At 41.0% G+C, this 7794-nt stretch overlaps 1 protein-coding gene and 1 pseudogene across 3 annotated transcripts in view; both read right to left on the reverse strand.

Annotated features, from left to right (window-relative positions):
• Positions 1–1271, reverse strand: part of LOC124720053 (histone acetyltransferase KAT2A) — a 343302-nt gene extending 342031 nt beyond the window's left edge. For all 3 annotated transcript variants that reach the window (XM_047245315.1, XM_047245316.1, XM_047245314.1), the window contains exon 1: positions 1145–1271. The gene's annotated coding sequence lies outside the window, so the exon portion shown is untranslated. The remainder of the gene's footprint in view (positions 1–1144) is intronic.
• Positions 1272–7059: 5788 nt separating this feature from the next.
• LOC124720593 lies at positions 7060–7174 on the reverse strand (annotated as a pseudogene).
• Between the last annotated feature and the right edge of the window lie 620 nt (positions 7175–7794).

Below are 7794 nucleotides of genomic sequence, written 5' to 3' on the forward strand. Positions count from 1 at the left end.
TTTGCTGTTTGGGTAAACAGATGTATAAACTAGCCTGATTTCACTAAACGATTTTTTTTTCTCCTTTAGGCACTGAAAACTGGACCTAAAACACAGCCATTCCCCAAATCAGAAAAATATTTATTAATCAAATGCACCATTGCTGACAAATGGGTACATCAATTGGACAGAAACTAAAAGAAATAAATGGAGATTAATAAATTGCGTGCACTCCTGATGGTAAACAAAGTAGTTTTGTCAATGAAAATAAGCAGATTGCTAGTAATTATCCCAACATCCAACATCTGAATAAAGAGCTTTGTCATAACACATTTGTAACCCGCATCTTGTATCTTCTTTAAACATTTCTGCATAGGCCTATACGTAATGGGTATGAAATGACAGGTTCACCACAGAATAAATTTTGGTATCAAAGATGAAACTGGACGTTTTCATTTAATGAAATTGCACAACAAAAAAGGACTTTCAAAGGTTTAACACAGATTCAGATATGTACTGAGGAATTATCACTGTGTACCTACTACGCCATCAGTATTAGTGCAAACTATGGTAATAGTGCAGTCACACAGTACAGAGCTGAGGCCTCAGTAAAGTGTCTTAGCTCTCGTACTGTGTGTCCGCAAAAAAAATTATGCAATATCCCACTGCACTGACAACTAATACACCCCCGAACGCTATTAATACTAACAATATCATAATTGGAATATATGTTCTACATATTCTATGTACAATTCACAGCGGGAAAAACCTCGAAAACAAGTGGATGGTATAGTGGCTTACACCAGTCGGAGGAGGGGACTATTTCTGCGAGGAAGAGTGACTTTCAGCACTTTATATCTGCGCACTGACAAGCGTCCCTATTTGTTGTGTCCCTATCGTGTACAAACAGGTAGCATCCGGTTGCAGAAAACACTTGCATGTAATTACACGTAGTGTTTCTTATACGTGACGGGCTGGATTTGGGATGGAGGGTGCGGCAACAATAAGCCTTCCTGTATTTGCAAAACAATAATTTTCTTTCTCTTCGACAACTGCAGCATCAACATACAGAGAATTTTATAGTTTGAAATGTGCCATTAAACAGTATGCTATCGTACATTAGCATCTATGCAAAAACTGCTTCTTCAATCAGTAGACAACTAACCGCTAACAGCCGCTGACGCTTCTCCCAGGTATCAAAACAAACATATGAGGCCTGCTGCACAGAAGCTGTCAAAGAGCTCAAGTGCTAAAGATATTATACCAAATTGTTACCAACGGTACACTGACATTTCTCCAACGAGTTAACTCGTTGCTTTAGTCCATGTAGAATACACGGAACAAAATCACAGTACGGTAATAATTATACGTACTGAGGGTAAACAGAAAATGCTAATCGGTTTGGTTCACTCACGAATAATAGAGGAAATGTAACATTTTCAATTCAACCACCACAGATTGTGCAGATTGATTACCACCGGATGTCGATTTTCACAGAAAGGTACATGGGTTGTTCGACCACAGATGTCATAGCTATCAGGACCATTTGCAATTTTTGTCTATTGCACATGCGCAACGTCTGTGACGATCGAATGCTCGTTCTAGAAACTTCCCATCGGATAAAACGGTGTTGCCAGAAGCCCGGATTTTCGAGACAGTCCCTGTTTCAGATTCACTACGTTTCCTGTGATACACCTTCCGGAAGACGAAAACCGAATATCCGAAACCGTTTACCGTTGCCGTGTTTACATGTTAAGGTCTGAAGCGGATTCGCTAGCCTAGTTAAATATGGCGTCTGAAAAACAGCTGATACAGTTAATGATTTAGTTAGCACAATCGCTATTTCCCTTCAATAAGACGAAGTGTGAACAGAGTCACACCGCCAATATTTGCCGAAAAATTTTAGTAACAAGACGAGAACTGACACCTATGCATATTTTAAAACCGGTTGCGTTTACATGGGAGCGAAAATCGATTGCGTAACTGGAAATACCGGCAACCAGAAGCGGATTTCCCAAATCAGTTTTGAAGTGTTCATAACCAGTCAGAAGCGGAATAGGTAAATCGGTTTACGAAATCTGGTTTTGGGGGCCCCATGTAAAAACGTTGATTGAAGGAGTCGGTGTTCCGAAAAATACTTCCGGGACAGCAGTTTGCCCCAGTTTTTCGGATTTCAGAGAAATATTCTTATCCTATTTATTGTTTGTTGCGTGGATCTCTATTTCATCTCCAGCTGTTAAGCTCTATTTCATCTCCAGCTGTTAAGCTAAACAACGAGTTATTGTTACCGCTGTCCCTTAAAGTTGCTTTCCACTGGCACTGACAAAGGTCGTCAGACTGTATCACCGGATGTCGATCAAATCGGCAGACAGCTTGGTCACAATGCTTCTGATCTCGTTCGTCAGTTTTTGGCGGGATCGAGGAGTTTAGGTTACGTTAGGTTACAATCTATTCTGTGTATGAAGTAGGTTAGATTTTTAACTTTCGAGTAGATACCATGACATGTCTGTGTGGATACGAGTACTACAATGCGGAATTTGCTATTAAAAAGATGGCGAATGCATGTAAATGAGCCATAGGACTGTCTCGTAAAGAACATGGCGAGTGCTGTAAATTTCACTACACCTGCCCAGTGGGGTTGAGAAAGAAAGTAGCAAGATTTCTGGTGGCACTATTATTTTAGATTGAATGTAGGTTTTAATAAAGTCAATCAATTAAATTACAGCGTCCTATAGTGCACTTACACAGCTCCAAATTCTGGGTTAGAACAAATTAAAAAAGTTTGTGGTATTTCGTGTGCAAGAGTGAAAATACTAGCTTTTAAATTGGTTTTTAAGGCATCATAAATAGCATCCAATATATTACACAAAAACATTGAAGCAGCCCAAAAAGATCCCATACAGTAACTTCGAACATAAGATCCTTGTCACTTGAGCAAATTATTTTTCGAAATTATAATCTGCATCTTACGTTTCCGATAAAGATTTTTGCCCGCTTGCTGTTTCAAATAAACCTGCGATTTCAGTCTAATAGAGTTCGAACTAAAACCTGATTTGATGTTTTTCATCCTCAGGACAGGACGCCACGAACTCCTACTTTGAGTAAACTTATCGGTCTTCCACACTTCACACATAGTCTCGTGTCCGCCATTATGACTGAAAAAAAAAAAAGAAAAAAAAACAGATTTGAATTTTACCGACTGTCGTCCGAATTCTTCATGTTCGGGCGATGACATCAGAAGCATTGTAACTGCCTAAGGCTGTGGTCACAGTAGTGCCGATGTCAGTGGATTCCGCCGACCACCGAAATCGGATGGAGACGGCCAATATTTTTAAATCAGTACGCCGCTGAATGCGCAGTCACACTATACCGTTCTTATCTCCCGAACGTACAGACTTCGTACGACAAACGGTGAAATTCAATTTTTTTTTTTTTTTTGTCAAATCGACCGACGTTCTCGTACACGAATATGGAGTCCAAGAAAGGATGACTTTGTGGCATCTTGAGGATGAAAATATCATCAGGCTATGGTTCGAAATCTATAGACTGAAATGGCAGGTTTTTTCGAAACCTCAAATAGGTAAAATCTTTAATGGAAATTTTAGGCATGGATTATGACCTCAAAAAAATAACTTGTTCAAGTGAAAAGGATGGCATATCTTATACACTTTAGCTACTGTACTGGATCTTTTTTGTGGTAGGTTGTCAATAGTTCTCTACAAATTATTACTAGCGCCTTGTAGAGAAATTGTGTGCTTATGGAACATCGTCTCAGTTATGTGACTGGATTTGTGACTTCCTGGATTTGTGTCACAGAGATCACAGGTCGTAGTAATTGACGGAAAGTCATCGGGGAAAAGAGAAGTGATTTCTGGCGTTCCCCAAAGCCCTTTGCTGTTCCTTATAAATATAAACGATTTGGGAGACAATCTGAGCAGACGTTTTAGGTTGTTTGCAGATGACGCCGTCGTTTATCGGCTAACAAAGTCATCAGAAGATCAAAACAAATTGCAAAACGATTTAGAAAAGATATCTGAGTGGTGCGAAAATTGGCAGTTGACCCTAAATAACGAAAAGTGTGAGGTCATCCACATGAGTGGTAAAAGGAACTCTTTAAACTTAGGTTACACGATAACTCAGTCTAATCTAAAAGCCATATATTCAAGTAAATACCAAGGTATTACAATTACAAACAACTTAAATTGGATGGAACACAAAGAAAATGTTGTGGGGAAGGCTAACCAAAGATTGCGTTTTATTGGCAGGAAACTTAGAAAATGTAACAGATCTATTAAAGAGACTGCCTACACTACGCTTGTGCGTCCTCTTTTAGAATACTGCAGTGCGGTGTGGGATCCTTACCAGATAGGACTGACGGAGTACACCGAAAAAGTTCAAAGAAGGGCAGCACGTTTCGTATTATCGCGAAATACGGGAGAGAGTGTCACTGTAATGGTACAGGGTTTTGGCTGGACATGATTAAAAGAAAGGCGTTTTTCGTTGCGACGGAATCTTCCAATCACCAACTTTCTCCTCCGAATACGAAAATGTTTTGTTGACACCGCGATAAATTAAGGGAAATCAGAGCTCGTACGGAAAGATATAGGTGTTCGTTCTTTCCGCGCGCAGGCCGGAGTGACCAAGCGGCTCTAGGCGCTACAGTCTGGAGCCGCGCGACCGCTACGGTCGCAGGTTGGAATCCTGCCTCCGCCATGGATATGTGTGATGTCCTTAGGTTAGTTAGGTTTAAGTAGTTCTAAGTTCTAGGGGACTGATGACCACCGAAGTTAAGTCCCATAGTGCTCAGAGCCATTTGAACCATCTTTCCGCACGCTATACAAGATTGCAATAATACAGAATTGTGAAGGTGGTTCGACGAACCCTCTGCCAGGCACTCAAATGTGATTTGCACAGTAGATATAGATGTAGATGTAGATTAGTGCTTACTGGCGCTTTCTGCCGGTGGGGTAGTGATACTGTTGACATGAAGTGGTTTGCAAATGTGATGTACGGTATATATTCCCATTTTTAACTGCTTTAGGTTTTCAGAGTATCTCATGCTACACCTTATGCTTGTCTTTCCATCGTGTGCTAAATGAAAGTCATGGAAGGTTAATCGACGTACGTCTGCACTACTTTAAATAAATACAGCGAAACATTGTGTTTATAATTTGCTTTTCAAGATCACTACGAAACATCTCGAGTATGTAACAGAACGTTTCTCTCGTCCTCTGATATACTGTATTCGTAAAACTTGTCTGGCAATTCCGATAACTGAGAACAGAGTGTATAGCACTCGCCACATTCTTTACGAAGACAGGACAGCTCATTCAATGCATTGGGCGTCTCTTTTAACAGCAGAAGCCGCTATGCAGGCAGCACTCTCTCCATACACATAGGCGATGTGGTATCGATCCCATCCTAAGAGGTTAAAACTAACCTACTTCATACATAGAATTGATTCTAACCTCGCCTAACCTCATTGACACTGCCAAAAATTGACGAAGAGACTGTAAGCTCTATGACCAGCTGTCTCCCGATGTTATCGGGCGACCTCTGGCGATGTTGTCTGACGACCGTTGTCGGTGCCATTGTGTACACAGCCTGTTGTTGTTTTGGTCTTCAGTCTTGAGACTGGTTTGATGCAGCTCTCCATGCTACTCTATCCTGTGCAAGCTTCTTCATCTCCCAGTACCTCCTGCAGCCTACATCCTTCTGAATCTGCTTAGTGTATTCATCTCTTGGTCTCCCTCTGCGATTTTTACCCTCCACACTGCCCTCCAATGCTAAATTTCTGATCCCTTGATGCCTCAAAACATGTCCTACGAACCGATCCCTTCTTCTAGTCAAGTTGTGCCGCAAACTTCTCTTCTCCCCAATCCTATTCAATACCTCCTCATTAGTTACGTGATCTACCCACCTTATCTTCAGCATTCTTCTGTAGCACCACATTTCGAAAGCTTCTATTCTCTTCTTGTCCAAACTAGTTATCATCCATGTTTCACTTCCATACATGGCTACACTCCATACAAATACTTTCAGAAACCACTTCCTGACACTTAAATCTATACCCGATGTTAACAAATTTCTCTTCTTCACAAACGATTTCCTTGTCATTGCCAGTCTACATTTTATATCCTCTCTACTTCGACCATCGTCAGTTATTTTAGTCCCTAAATAGCAAAACTCCTTTACTACTTTAAGTATCTCATTTCCTAATCTAATTCCCTGAGCATCACCCGATTTAATTTGACTACATTCCATTATCCTCGTTTTGCTTTTGTTGATGTTCATCTTATACCGTCCTTTCAAGACACTGTCCATTCCGTTCAACTGCTCTTCCAAGTCCTTCGCTGTCTCTGACAGAATTACAATGTCATCGGCAAACCTCAAAGTTTTTACTGCTTCTCCATGAATTTTAATACCTACTCCGAATTTTTCTTTTCTTCTGTTTACTGCTTGCTCAATATACAGATTGAATAACATCGGGGAGAGGCTACAACCCTGTCTCACTCCTTTCCCAACCACTGCTTCCCTTTCATGCCCCTCGACTCTTATAACTGCCATCTGGTTTCTGTACAAATTGTAAATAGCCTTTCGCTCCCTGTATTTTACCCCTGCCACCTTCAGAATTTGAAAGAGAGTATTCCAGTTAACATTGTCAAAAGCTTTCTCTAAGTCTACAAATGCTAGAAACGTAGGTTTGCCTTTTCTTAATCTTTCTTCTAAGATAAGTCGTAAGGTTAGTATTGCCTCACGTGTTCCAACATTTCTATGGAATCCAAACTGATCTTCCCCGAGGTCCGCTGCTACCAGTTTTTCCATTCGTCTGTAAAGAATTCGCGTTAGTATTTTGCAGCTGTGACTTATTAAACTGATAGTTCGGTAATTTTCACATCTGTCAACACCTGCTTTCTTTGGAATTGCAATTATTCATCATTTAATCCCTAGGAAGAATTTTTGTGCAAAACGCTGCTGAGTTTCCATTATTGTCCCTTAGCTCCGTTCAGTTGAATCTCTGCATCAACGTCGCTCTCTGCCTGCCTGAGTTTTATCGCGGTTAATTTGTTATTGAAGGGGAGCCAACAGCACCCGGTGTTCCCATGCGGTCACCCATCCAAGTACTCACCGGGCCCGATGTTGCTTTAACTTCGGTGATCGGACGAGAACCGGTGTATTCAACATGGTCGTTCGTGATCTTACGGTAGCGTTCTCGCTTCTCGGGCACGGGGTCCCGGGTTCGATTTCTGGCGGGGTCAGGGATTTTCCCTGCCTCGAGATGCCTGGGTGTTATTGCGTCGTTATCATCATCATTCATCCCCGTTACGGTCGCAGGAAGGCAATGGCAAACCACCTCCGCTAGGACCTTGCCTAGTCGGCGGTACGGTTCTCCCGTATCGTTTCCTACGCTCCTCGGAGTATGGGACCTCATCAATTTATTATTAGCATTTGACTATCCAAGTGAACTCAAAATGCCAAAGAGGAAGCGTTCACTCCAAGAAAAATATTCAGAAGATTGGTTCTTCGTAAATGGAGGGAGAAATGACTATGAACCAGAATGTGCAATTTATAATTGTAATGTTTCCTGGAGGAAGAGCGACACTATGAGTAATTTAGCTATTGTAAAGCGTAAATCAAAAGTGTAGTCTGCAAGAAATTAAAAAAGGACAGTTATTTTATTTTGAATTCATTGTAGTGTGTCAAATTTGCAATAGCAACGGAATCAGGTATATGTTATGATCCCATTAGACATCATGTGTCTTAGAAATCAGTGGACTGTGCTTCTAGGCTAAGCACCATACTTTTTAATGATTC

The sequence above is a fragment of the Schistocerca piceifrons genome, chromosome 11 (assembly GCF_021461385.2).
Source record: "Schistocerca piceifrons isolate TAMUIC-IGC-003096 chromosome 11, iqSchPice1.1, whole genome shotgun sequence".
Classification (NCBI taxonomy): Eukaryota; Metazoa; Arthropoda; class Insecta; order Orthoptera; family Acrididae; genus Schistocerca; species Schistocerca piceifrons.